Source organism: Oncorhynchus mykiss, chromosome 18 (assembly GCF_013265735.2).
Source record: "Oncorhynchus mykiss isolate Arlee chromosome 18, USDA_OmykA_1.1, whole genome shotgun sequence".
Taxonomy (NCBI): Eukaryota; Metazoa; Chordata; class Actinopteri; order Salmoniformes; family Salmonidae; genus Oncorhynchus; species Oncorhynchus mykiss.
In genome coordinates, this window is record NC_048582.1 from 13942537 (window position 1) to 13957438 (window position 14902).

General features: G+C 44.8%; 1 protein-coding gene across 1 annotated transcript in view; it reads left to right on the forward strand.

Moving 5' to 3' along the window:
- LOC110495487 (filamin A-interacting protein 1-like) overlaps positions 1-14902 on the forward strand; it is an 85234-nt gene that overhangs the window by 58581 nt on the left and 11751 nt on the right. The window lies entirely within an intron of this gene.

Below are 14902 nucleotides of genomic sequence, written 5' to 3' on the forward strand. Positions count from 1 at the left end.
CTCCAACTAACCAGGATCCCAAACCACAGCCCTCCTCCCATCCTCCTATCCCTCCTATCCCTCCTATCCTCCCATCCTCCCATCTCTCCTTCCTCTCATCCCTTATGGAAGCTCCAGGACGGGGGATGATGTCATTCTCAGTCAGACACAATGAGCCACAATCTCAACCTAAACACACACATATATACACACACACCACAGAAGAAATCTGTCATCTGCCGTCAAGAGTCTCTGCTAAGTAAATTCCAGTGTCACGCCTAAAGCCCCAATCACCATAATTTACATTCCTGGTCAACACACAGACTCACATCTTTATCTGTTGTCTAGGCCAGTGGGTTCAACCCAGAGCTCCAGCTAGCAGTTGGTTGGCTTGCTGTAACGGAAACCCTGACTAGCCAGCTGAATGATAAGGCAGGGTCTAGGGAGGATTAGGGAGTGGACAAGTCCTGTAATAAAGCATGTGAAGTGATGCTGTAGCGATCCCTTGGTTGTCATTGATGTGCCTTAATGTGCCATCAGAGGCCTATTCATGGGAAACAGCCCACAATCTGACCCCACCTTGTCGGGGTCATAACAGATGTACAGTAGAATAGGGTTGTTTTCTTGAGACCTGGCTCTCTCTTGGGTGTCTGATTAAAGTAAAAGTCTTGTTCTAATGCTGGTTACTTCTTCTGTAGAACAAGTCATGTTTAAATCTAATTATAGAATTGTTTCCAGAGAAGAGACAGAAGTATCCCCACGGTCCAGGGTTGTTTTGAAATAGCTACGCGATGAAGTTGTGTCACGGGGGGCATATTTACTTCCTAAGTGGGGACATAGCCTGTGGATTCTTCCACCGTTGCATCGCAAAATAATGAAACCATGGATTAGGAAACCATTTCCGCTGTATATAATCACTGAACACTGTTTATAGATGATGTGTGCAGAGGGAAATGACGGATATATCTATATTAAGAACAACTTTAGTGTCAGGCTACAGCTGCAGCCCCCGGTCGCTTGCGTTTAACAAGTGTTGCTTATGTTAGCTGTAATCTAACGCAGCTCCGGTGTTTTTCGACTTTGAAGTGCAGGTATGTTAATTGCACTAATCCTAGCCCTGTATTGTTTCAAGCTGGGACCTTGCTGGAAGGAACACTAGACATTTAGAACAGCAGTAGGGGTGGAAGGGAGTGGCTGTACAAGTTAAATAGTAGCTTCCCCTCCTTAGCACCTTTTCCCAAACCGTAAATAACAAAGGCAACCAGTGATTTAACGCTTAGCAACAGCATATTTGAGGTTTACTGAATTATCGTTCTACCTACAGTAGCTAGGCCTAGCATATCAGTCCTGGGTTCATGTTCCTGGGGATAGGACAGCCAGGGAAAGACATTGAGGTTCAGGAGCAGGTCATCTCCATATATCAGACATATAGAAGTTTCCATCTGGAGCATATGAAAGATGACTGGAATACAAGTCTCTGGAGTGATACATGACTACTATTAAATAATGCAGGTTGATACACAACATATACGTTTATGATCAGAGCCTTTATACCATGTGTATGGTAGCAGGTGCTGGTGCAGAGTCTGATCTACAGTGCCTTCGGAAAGTACACACACTCCTTGACTCTTTCAACATTTTGTTGTGTTACAGCCTGTATTTAAAGTGGATTACATTGAGGTTTTTTGGTACACACAATAGACATTTTTTAAACATGATTAATTAATTAAACATGAAAAGCTGAAATGTCTTGAGTCAATAAGTATTCAACCCCTTTGTTATGACAAGCCTAAATAAGTTCAGGGCTAAAAATGTTCTTAACAAGTCACATTTTTTTATTTTTAATTTTACCTTTATTCAACTAAGCAAGTCAATTAAGAACAAATTCTTATTTTCAATGACGGCCTAGGAACAGTGGGTTAACTGCCTGTTCAGGGGCAGAACGACAGATTTGTACCTTGTCAGCTCGGGGATTTGAACATAAGTTGCATGGACTCACTCTGTGTGCTATAATAGTGTTTAACATGATTTATGAATGATTACTTCATCTCTGTAGTCCACACATACAATTATCTGTAAGGTCCCTCAGTGAAGCAGTGAATTTCAAACACAGATTCAACCACAAAGACCAGGGAGGTTTTCATGAATAAAGGCACTTATTGGTAGATGGGTAAAAAAAACAGACATTGGTTATCCCTTTTGGGAATGGTGAAGTTATTAATGGTAGATGGGTAAAAAAAACAGACATTGATTATCCCTTTTGGGAATGGTGAAGTTATTAATTACACTTTGTATGGTGTATCAATGCACTCAGTCACTACAAATATACATGTGACCTTCCTACCTCAGTTCACGGAGAAGTAGGAAACCGCTCAGGGATTCTACCATGAGGCCAATGTTGACTTTAAAACAGTTACAGTTTAATGGCTGTGATTGGAGAAAACTGTGGATGGATCAACAACATTGTAGTTACTCCACAATACTAACCTAAATGACAGAGTGAAAAGAAGGAAGCCTGTACAAAATAAGAAGGCACTAAAGTAAAACTGCAAACATTTTGGCAAAGAAATTGACTTTATGTCCTGAATACAAAGCCTTATGTTTGGGGCAAATCCAGCACAACACATCACTGAGTACCACTCTTCATATTTTCAAGCATGATGGTGGCTGCATCATGTTATGGGTATTTTGTCATCGGCAAGGACTAAGGCGTTTTTTAGGATAAAAAGAAACAGAATGGAGCTAAGCAAAGGCAAAATCCTAGAGGAAAACCTGGTTTAGTCTGCTTTCCATCAGACACTGACAGAGAAATGTACCTTTAAGCAGGACAATAACCTAAAACAAATGGCCAAATATACACTGGAGTTGCTTATGCAGACGACATTGAATGTTCCTGAGTGGCCTAGTTTTGAGTTAAATCAACTTGAAAATCTATGGCAAGACTTACAATTGGCTGTCTAACAATGATCAACAACCAACTTGACAGAGCTTGAAGAATTTAAAAAATAATAGTGTAAATATTGTGCAATCCAGGTGTGCAAAACTCTTAGAGACTTACCCAGAAAGACTCATGGCTGTAATTGCTGCCAAAGATGATTCTAACATGTATTGAGTACTGTCACGTTCTGACCTTAGTTCTTTTGTTATGTCTTTGTTTTAGTATGGTCAGGGCGTGAGTTGGGTGGGTTGTCTATGTTCTTTTTTCTATGATTTGGGATTTCTGTGTTTGGCCTGGTATGGTTCTCAATCAGAGGCAGCTGTCAATCGTTGTCCCTGATTGAGAACCATACTTAGGTAGCCTGGTTTCACTTTTGAGTTGTGGGTAATTATTTTCCTGTTTAGTGTTTTTTGTCATTCATCTTACGGGACTGTTCGTTGGTCGTTTATTGTTTTGTTCAGTGTTCTATTACTTAATTAAAAGATATGAACACTTACCACGCTGCGCTTTGGTCCTCACCTTCTTCCACCGACGACCTTTATAGAATCACCCACCACCAAAGGACCAAGCAGCGTGGTAACGGCCAGCAGCAGCGATCTCCAGACTCCTGGACATGGGAGGAGATCCTGAATGGCAAGGGACCCTGGGTATAGCCGAGAGAGTATCGCCGCCCCAAGGCAGAGCTGGAGGCAGCGAAAGCCGAGAGGCGGTGGTATGAGGAGGCAGCACGGCAGCGCGGTTGGAAGCCCGAGACGCAGCCCAAAAAATGTATCGGGGGGGCACACTGGGAGTGTGGCTAAGTCAGGTAGGAGACCTGAGCCAACTCCCCGTGCTTACCGTGGAGAGAGGGGGACCGGGCAGGCACCGTGTTATGCCGTGAGGCGCACGGTGTCCCCGGTGCGCAGGCATAGCCCGGTGCGGTATATAGCAGCGCCTCGTATCGGCCGGGCTAGAGTGGGCATCGAGCCAGGTGCCATGAAGCCGGCTCAGCGCATCTGGTCTCTAGTGCGTCTGCTCGGGCCGGGGTACATGGCACCAGCCCTACGCATGGTGTCCCCGGTTTGCCAGCACAGCCCAGTGCGGGCTATTCCACCTCGCCGCACTGGCCTGGCTACAGGGAGCATCCAGCCAGGTAGGGTTGGGCAGGCTCGGTGCTCGAGACCTCCAGTGCGCCTCCACGGTCCGGTCTATCCGGTGCCACCTCCAAGCACCAGCCCTCCGGTGACAGTCCCCCGCACCAGGCTGTCTCTCCGTATCCTCCCTACAGGTGCTCCCGCCTGTCCAGTGCTGCCAGAGTCTCCCGTCTGTCCTGAGCTGCCAGTCTCCCGTCTGTCCTGAGCTGCCAGAGTCTCCCGTCTGTCCTGAGCTGCCAGAGTCTCCCGTCTGTCCTGAGCTGCCAGAGTCTCCCGTCTGTCCTGAGCTGCCAGAGTCTCCCGTCTGTCCTGAGCTGCCAGAGTCTCCCGTCTGTCCTGAGCTGCCAGAGTCTCCCGTCTGTCCTGAGCTGCCAGAGCCGCCCGCCAGTCAGGAGCTGCCAGAGTCTCCCGTCTGTCCTGAGCTGCCAGAGCCGCCCGCCAGTCAGGAGCTGCCAGAGCCGCCCGCCAGTCAGGAGCGAGGGATGGTTTCACTTTTGAGTTGTGGGTGATTATTTTCCTGTTTAGTGTTTTTTGTCATTCACCTTACGGGAATGTTCGTTGGTCGTTTATTGTTTTGTTCGGTGTTCTATTACTTAATTAAAATATATGAACACTTACCACGCTGCGCTTTGGTCCTCACCTTCTTCCACCGACGACCATTACACTTACCGTACTATTCAAAAGTTTGGACACGCCTACTCATTCAAGGGTTTTTCTTTATTTTTACAATTTTTTTTACAATATTTTTACTATAATAGTGAAGACATCAAAACTATGAAATAACACATAGAATTATGTAGTAACCAAAAAAGTGTTATACAAATTAAATATTTTAGATTCTTCCACCGTTTGCCTTGATGATAGATTTGCACACTATTGGCATTCTCTCAACCAGCTTCACATGGAATGCTTTTTCAACGGTCTTGAAGGAGTTCCCACATATGCTGAGCACTTGTTGGCTGCTTTTCCTTCACTCTGCGGTCCAACTCAATTGGGTTGAGGTCGGGTGATTGTGGAGGCCAGGTCATCTGATGCAGCACTCCATCACTGTCCTTCTTGGTCAAATAGCCTTTAAACAGCCTGGAGGTGTGTTGGGTCATTGTCCTGTTGAAAAACAAATGATAGTCCCACTAAGCGCAAACCAGTTGGGATGGTGTATCGCTGCAGAATGCTGTGGTAGCCATGCTGGTTAAGTGTGCCTTGAATTCTAAATAAATTCCAGTGTCACCAGCAAAGCACCATCTCACCTCTTCCTCCATGCTTCACGGTGGGAACCACACATGCGGAGATCATCCATTCACCTACTCTGCGTCTCACAAAGACACGGCAGTTGGAATCAAAAAGCTCACATTTGGACTCATCAGACCAAAGCACAGATTTCCACCAGTCTAATGGTCATTGCTTGTGTTTCTTGGCCCAAGCAAGTCTCTTCCTCTTAGTAGTGTCCTTTAGTAGTGGTTTCTTTGCAGCAATTCGACCATGAAGGCCTGATTCACGCAGTCTCCTCTGAACAGTTGATGTTGAGATGTCTGCTACTGGAACTCTGTGAAGCATTTATTTGGGCTGTAATTTCTGAGGCTGGTAACTCTAATGAACTTATCCTCTACAGCAGAGTTAACTCTGGGTCTTCCTTTCCTGTGGCGGTCCTCATGAGAGCCAGTTTCATCATAGCGCTTTATAGTTGTTTTGACTGCATTGGAAGAAACTTTCAAAGTTCTTGAAATTTTCAGCATTGACTGACATTCATGTCTTAATGTAATTATGGACTGTCGTTTCTCTTTGCTTATTTGAGCTGTTCTTACCATAATATGGACTTGGTATTTTACCAAATAGGACCATCTTCTGTATGCCACCCCTACCTTATGACAACACAACTGATTGGCTCAAACGCATTAAGAAGGAAAGAAATTCCACAAATGAACTTTTAACGAGGATCACCTGTTAATTGAAACACATTCCAGGTGACTACCTCATGAAGCTGGTTGAGAGAATGCCAAGAGTGTGCAAAGCTCAAGGTAAAGGGTGGCTACTTTGAAGAATCTCAAATATAAAATATATTTTAATTTCTTTAACAGTGTTTTGATTACTACATGATTCCATGTGTGTTATTTCATAGTTTTGATGTCTTCACTATTATTCTGCAATGTAGAAAATAGTAAAAATAAAGAAAAACCCTGGAATGAGTAGGTGTGTCAACTTTTGACTGGCACTATATGTAAATTAGATATTTCTGTATTTCATTTTCATTAATTGTGCATAAATGTCAAAAAACATGTTTTCACTGCCAATGGGGTGTGTAGATGGGTGATATTATATATATATATAGGGGCAGAACAAAAGATTTTTACCTTGTCAGCTCGGGGATTCGATCGAGCAACTAGTTAGACACAGCTGATCTGGATCTAAGGATCGCCCAGGCAGACCCAGATCTGTTAGTAATGTCTGTTTATCGCTCCCGTGCTTCCTATACAGTTTAAGAAGCCAGAGCAAAGCAGACACTGCGCTAATCACTGGCTGAGGATAGGGAGTAGAGACCGTGGCCAGCCAGAGCTATAGGAAAATAGCATGTTATGTAGCCTAAGTAGTGTGTTTTCCCCTGCAGTGTACTCTCATAGGATGCCCTAGCTGCTTAGTGGCTGAAGTGCTCTTCAACCGACTGACCACACTTGGGGCATGCCCATCTGTAGTGTGTATTCCTTATATAGTGCACTACTTTTGACAAGGGCACTGTGCTTTATAGGGAATAGGGTGACATTTGGGATGCAGGGAAGGCTTATTATTCCTGCCAGATCCTCACTAATCTGTATGTAGAGGACCTAGGACGTCTGTCTGTAATGGCCCTAGGACGTCTGTCTGTAATGACCCCAGGACCTCTGTCTGTAATGACCCCAGGACCTCTGTCTGTAATGACTCCAGGACCTCTGTTTGTAATGGCCCCAGGCCCCAGGACCTCTTTCTGTAATGAACCCAGGCCCCAGGATCTCTGTATGTAATGACCCCAGGCCCTCTGTCTGTAATGGCCCCAGGACCTCTGTCCGTAACTGCCCCAGGACCTTTTAATGGCCCCAGGTCTCAGGACCTATGTCTGTAATGGCCCCAGGACCCAGGCTTTGAAATCCACTGTGCTTCCTGTGAAACAGCCATTGGAAACATCCTCCTCCAAAGCACTCCAGAGTAGCAGCATCAGTCCAAACACTTGAGAGGTAATTATTATCAGCTACCTGCACCCAGAAATTGCAACAGACACACACACACACACACACACACACACACACACACACACACACATACACACACATACACTAATGCGAGCATTCACATGCACACACACACACTCTAATGTTTAAATGTTTTACTCACCTCGGCTGCAGTGAAGGAGAGTCCGCATGTTTTGGTTGCGGGCCGTGTCAGTGGCACTGTATTGTCCGCTTTGAGGACTCTCCTTCACTGCAGCCGAGGTGAGTAAAACATTTAAACGTGTTAACCCTCGCAAGGCTGCAGGCCCAGACGGCATCCCCAGCCGCGCCCTCAGAGCATGCGCAGACCAACTGGCTGGTGTGTTTACGGACATATTCAATCAATCCCTATCCCAGTCTGCTGTTCCCACATGCTTCAAGAGGGCCACCATTGTTCCTGTTCCCAAGAAAGCTAAGGTAACTGAGCTAAACGACTCACTTCTTTTATCATGAAGTGCTTTGAGAGACTAGTCAAGGACCATATCACCTCCACCCTACCTGACACCCTAGACCCACTCCAATTTGCTTACCACCCAAATAGGTCCACAGACGATGCAATCTCAACCACACTGCACACTGCCCTAACCCATCTGGACAAGAGGAATACCTATGTGAGAATGCTGTTCATCAACTACAGCTCAGCATTTAACACCATAGTACCCTCCAAACTCGTCATCAAGCTCGAGACCCTGGGTCTCGACCCCGCCCTGTGCAACTGGATACTGGACTTCCTGACGGGCCGCCCCCAGGTGGTGAGGGTAGGTAACAACATCTCCACCCCGCTGATCCTCAACACTGGGGCCCCACAAGGGTGCGTTCTGAGCCCTCTCCTGTACTCCCTGTTCACCCACGACTGCGTGGCCACGCACGCCTCCAACTCAATCATCAAGTTTGCGGACGACACAACAGTGGTAGGCTTGATTACCAACAACGACGAGACGGCCTACAGGGAGGAGGTGAGGGCCCTCGGAGTGTGGTGTCAGGAAAATAACCTCACACTCAACGTCAACAAAACGAAGGAGATGATTGTGGACTTCAGGAAACAGCAGAGGGAACACCCCCTATCCACATCGATGGAACAGTAGTGGAGAGGGTAGTAAGTTTTAAGTTCCTCGGCGTACACATCACAGACAAACTGAATTGGTCCACCCACACAGACAGCATCGTGAAGAAGGCGCAGCAGTGCCTCCTCAACCTCAGGAGGCTGAAGAAATTTGGCTTGTCACCAAAAGCACTCACAAACTTCTACAGATGCACAATCGAGAGCATCCTGTCGGGCTGTATCACCGCCTGGTACGGCAACTGCTCCGCCCACAACCGCAAGGCTCTCCAGAGGGTAGTGAGGTCTGCACAACGCATCACCGGGGGCAAACTACCTGCCCTCCAGGACACCTACACCACCCGATGTCACAGGAAGGCCATAAAGATCATCAAGGACAACAACCACCCGAGCCACTGCCTGTTCACCCCGCTATCATCCAGAAGGCGAGGTCAGTACAGGTGCATCAAAGCTGGGACCGAGAGACTGAAAAACAGCTTCTATCTCAAAACCATCAGACTGTTAAACAGCCACCACTAACATTGAGTGGCTGCTGCCAACACACTGACTCAACTCCAGCCACTTTAATAATGGGAATTGGTGTAAAATATATCACTAGCCACTTTAAACAATGCTACTTAATATAATGTTTACATACCCTACTTTATTCATCTCATATGTCTACGTATATACTGTACTCTATATCATCTACTGCATCTTTATGTAATACATGTATCACTAGCCACTTTAAACTATGCCACTTTGTTTACATACTCATCTCATATGTATATGCTGTACTCGATACCATCTACTGCATCTTGCCTATGCCGTTCTGTACCATCACTCATTCAAATATCTTTATGTACATATTCTTTATCCCTTTACACTTGTGTGTATAAGGTAGTAGTAGTTTTGGAATTGTTAGTTAGATTACTCGTTGGTTATTACTGCATTGTCGGAACTAGAAGCACAAGCATTTCGCTACACTCGCATTAACATCTGCTAACCATGTGTATGTGACAAATCAAATTTGATTTGATGCGAACATTCACACGCACACACACACACACACACACACACACACACACACACACACACACACACACAGACTATTTTCTACATTGTAGAATAATAGTGAAGACATCAAAACTATGAAATAACACACATGGAATCATGTAGTAACCAAAAAAAGTGTTTTATATTTGAGATTCTTCAAAGTAGCCTCGCTTTGCCTTGATGACAGCTTTGCACACTCTTAGCATTCTCTCAACCAGCTTCATGAGGTATTCACCTGGAATGCATTTCAATTAACAGGTGTGCCTTTTTAAAAGTTAATTTGTGGAATTTCTTTCCGTCTTAATGCGTCTTAATGCCAATCAGTTGTGTTGTGACAAGTTAAGGGTGGTATACAGAAGACATGAACTTTAAGACTTGAAATCAGTCACTCCGGAAAATTTCAAGAACTTTGAAAGTTTCTTCAAGTGCAGTCGCAAAAACTATCAAGCGCTATGATGAAACTGACTCTCATGAGGACCGCCACAGGAAAGGAAGACACAGAGTTAACTCTGCTTCAGAGGATAAGTTCATCAGAGTTACCAGCCTCAGAAATTGCATCCCAAATAAATGCTTCACAGAGTTCAAGTAACAGACACATCTCAACATCAGTTGTTCAGAGGAGACTGCATGAATCAGGCCTTCATGGTCGAATTGCTGCAAAGAAGCCACTACTAAAGGACACCAATAAGAAGAGACTTGCTTGGGCCAAGAAACATGAGCAATGGACATTAGACCGGTGGAAATCTGTGCTTTGGTCTGATGAGTCCAAATTTGAGCTTTTTAATTCCAACTGCCGTGACAGACAGACAGACAGACAGACAGACAGACAGACAGACAGACAGACAGACAGACAGACAGAAAGAACATAGTAGCCATACGGATTTGATTAAGGGACTAGTGATGTCATATGTGTCAGGTACTCAGGCCCCAGGCATGGATTGAGTATTACGCAAACATGTGTCTCAGTCTGCATACTCCCACAGCACTAACAGTCTGCATACTCCTACAGCACTAACAGTCTGCATACTCCCACAGCACTAACAATCTGCATACTCCTACAGCACTAACAGTCTGCATACTCCCACAGCACTAACAATCTGCATACTCCCACAGCACTAACAGTCTGCATACTCCCACAGCACTAACAATCTGCATACTCCTACAGCACTAACAGTCTGCATACTCCTACAGCACTAACAGTCTGCATACTCCTACAGCACTAACAGTCTGCATACTCCCACAGCACTAACAATCTGCATACTCCTACAGCACTAACAGTCTGCATACTCCTACAGCACTAACAGTCTGCATACTCCCACAGCACTAACAATCTGCATACTCCCACAGCACTAACAGTCTGCATACTCCCACAGCACTAACAATCTGCATACTCCTACAGCACTAACAGTCTGCATACTCCTACAGCACTAACAGTCTGCATACTCCCACAGCACTAACAATCTGCATACTCCCACAGCACGAACAGTCTGCATACTCCCACAGCACTAACAGTCTGCATACTCCTACAGCACTAACAGTCTGCATACTCCTACAGCACTAACAATCTGCATACTCCCACAGCACTAACAATCTGCATACTCCTACAGCACTAACAATCTGCATACTCCCACAGCACTAACAATCTGCATACTCCCACAGCACTAACAATCTGCATACTCCTACAGCACTAACAATCTGCATACTCCCACAGCACTAACAATCTGCATACTCCCACAGCACTAACAATCTGCATACTCCCATAGCACTAACAGTCTGCATACTCCTACAGCACTAACAATCTGCATACTCCCATAGCACTAACAATCTGCATACTCCTACAGCACTAACAATCTGCATACTCCCATAGCACTAACAGTCTGCATACTTCTACAGCACTAACAATCTGCATACTCCCATAGCACTAACAATCTGCATACTCCCACAGCACTAACAATCTGCATACTCCTACAGCAGTAACAATCTGCATACTCCTACAGCACTAACAGTCTGCATACTCCTACAGCACTAACAGTCTGCATACTCCCACAGCACTAACAATCTGCATACTCCCACAGCACTAACAATCTGCATACTCCCATAGCACTAACAGTCTGCATACTCCTACAGCACTAACAGTCTGCATACTCCCACAGCACTAACAGTCTGCATACTCCTACAGCACTAACAATCTGCATACTCCCACAGCACTAACAATCTGCATACTCCCACAGCACTAACAATCTGCATACTCCCACAGCACTAACAATCTGCATACTCCCACAGCACTAACAATCTGCATACTCCCACAGCACTAACAGTCTGCATACTCCCACAGCACTAACAATCTGCATACTCCTACAGCACTAACAATCTGCATACTCCCATAGCACTAACAGTCTGCATACTCCCACAGCACTAACAGTCTGCATACTCCTACAGCACTAACAGTCTGCATACTCCTACAGCACTAACAATCTGCATACTCCTACAGCACTAACAATCTGCATACTCCCACAGCACTAACAGTCTGCATACTCCCACAGCACTAACAATCTGCATACTCCTACAGCACTAACAGTCTGCATACTCCTACAGCACTAACAATCTGCATACTCCTACAGCACTAACAGTCTGCATACTCCTACAGCACTAACAATCTGCATACTCCTACAGCACTAACAGTCTGCATAGTCCTACAGCACTAACAATCTGCATACTCCTACAGCACTAACAATCTGCATACTCCCACAGCACTAACAGTCTGCATACTCCCACAGCACTAACAATCTGCATACTCCTACAGCACTAACAGTCTGCATACTCCTACAGCACTAACAATCTGCATACTCCTACAGCACTAACAGTCTGCATACTCCTACAGCACTAACAATCTGCATACTCCTACAGCACTAACAGTCTGCATACTCCTACAGCACTAACAATCTGCATACTCCCACAGCACTAACAGTCTGCATACTCCTACAGCACTAACAGTCTGCATACTCCCACAGCACGAACAGTCTGCATACTCCTACAGCACTAACAATCTGCATACTACTACAGCACTAACAATCTGCATACTCCCACAGCACTAACAGTCTGCATACTCCCACAGCACTAACAATCTGCATACTCCTACAGCACTAACAGTCTGCATACTCCTACAGCACTAACAATCTGCATACTCCTACAGCACTAACAATCTGCATACTCCCACAGCACTAACAGTCTGCATACTCCTACAGCACTAACAATCTGCATACTCCCACAGCACTAACAGTCTGCATACTCCCACAGCACTAACAATCTGCATACTCCCACAGCACTAACAATCTGCATACTCCTACAGCACTAACAATCTGCATACTCCTACAGCACTAACAGTCTGCATACTCCTACAGCACTAACAGTCTGCATACTCCTACAGCACTAACAGTCTGCATACTCCTACAGCACTAACAATCTGCATACTCCTACAGCACTCACAGAAGGGAGAGAGTCCATTTGTCATCTCGGGGCACGGTTTGATTCCCAAATGGTGGGTCATGGTGGTTCTTCCTATATGGTATAGAACTTGTGGCTTGAAACATTGGTTTTATTCACTTGGCAAGTCTCAAGAGAAGGTCACTTGAACCAATCATGTCTTACAAAGGCCTGATAAAGACCTTTACCTTTAAAATACCTACATTAATTCTTTACAAATCATGTACTGTATATACAAAAATGTCATAGACAACACAGGACAACACACTATGGGAGCCGTGGATACACATGTAGCTCTAAGATTGTGTGTTCATGGGAAATGTTCTCTGAAACCACACATTTTCTCTCAATCTAGCTGATTCATAATACTCTACATTCCATTTCGGAGTATCAGAGGAAGACTCATGTACCAAGACATTACATAAAACAGGGATTTGTTTTTCCACTATTTATAATTTGGCAGATGCTTCACATAGAGAAAATGTTTGTGTGGCCAACTTTCATGTTCAATGAAGAACATCTGGGATTGGGAGCACTCTGTCTAGGATGTGTTGGAAATGTACAGATTCAGAAATAGACAAACCCTAATTGGGCTTTCTAAATGAAGGAATGTGTTTACGTCAAGAACAAACAAATTGTTACAAAAATTCTAGAAAGATCATGACATAGTGAAATGTAATCAGTATTTGGTTCTTCGGTCCGTTGTATAATCTGGGTTATCACCACAAAATGTTCTCATGAAACTGGATCGCACCGTGTCAAATGACGTATTTGTTTCATTGTGGTTGCTGCCATTTTCAAACCACTAACAAGGAGGGAGGGGGTTGTTTGGCTCCTTGCTCTCTGGCCTTCCATGGACATCTCTATTCTATATTGTCTTGGCAGTATTTCCTCGTTTCCTACAGCTTGGTAACCAAGCTTTGGCGCCCATTGTGAAGCTGTGACATCTGATTTAGAGGATTTTGGGACAGGAAATGTCCCAGTGTTTCTTCCTAACGAGGATGACTGATGCCATGTTACGTTCGTGCTGATGCTGTGAACTCCATTGTTTCAGCGAACAGCTGATGTTCTGTCCGACGACAATAGGGACATTGAACCGATACGGGAGGATCATTTACTCAATGATCTCTATTAGCAGGCTATATCCAGTATTTTGGCCCGCTGACCTTAATGCAGTTGGGTACTAGCTTAGTTTGAGTGTAGTTCGCTGCCAGCTATTTAGTGTGAATCTATACTTTTGCTTGTGTGTGGAGAGAGGAGTCTTGGTATCAAGGGAAAGATAGGCACACTGTAGAATAGACTGAGCAATGAGCCGTCTGTGATAATACCGAGGGCTGTAAATGTGAATTGTGAGATGTACTGTAAATGTGAATTGTGAGATGTACTGTAAATGTGAGGATCGTTTCTAGATGAACGGTCATGTTGAAATCCCGGCCATAAAAGTCCAGACAGCACTCGATTAGCAGTCCCTAATAACAGTCTTACAGACAATCCAACATTATGGATTAGTGGTGTCATACACTGTTGCGGTATGTTTGTGTTGTTGATTGTGTGAAGTGTTGCATGTAAATGTTTGGCATGTTTCTAATTCGGTTCGGCTCTAATAGTGTATTACAAGAATAAATTCCAAACACACACAGATTTCCTTACTAAACACGGTTGTCGGTCAAGTTAATTTAGTCTTTTTTTCTTCAGTTGAATCAATCACTCTTACTGAGGAAAGTCAGAAGGAAAAGTTGTAACCTAAATCGCTTGTCTCTCCTCACCCTCTGCCTCTGGAGTATAGACAGACCAGAGAGAGCAGATATTTCACACATTACAGACGTCACTCAACACTTTTCCTCTCTGTTCTTGTTTTAAGGCCCACGCCACACCTAGGTGGACAAACACACACACACACATACGCTTAATCCCACATGCAAAGAATCTCTCTCTCTCTCTCACACGCACACACACCGCTTTGAGAGGCAGGGAGGCTGTACAACACACACACACACTAGAGTACACACCCCTTTGAGAGGCAGGGAGGCTGTACAAC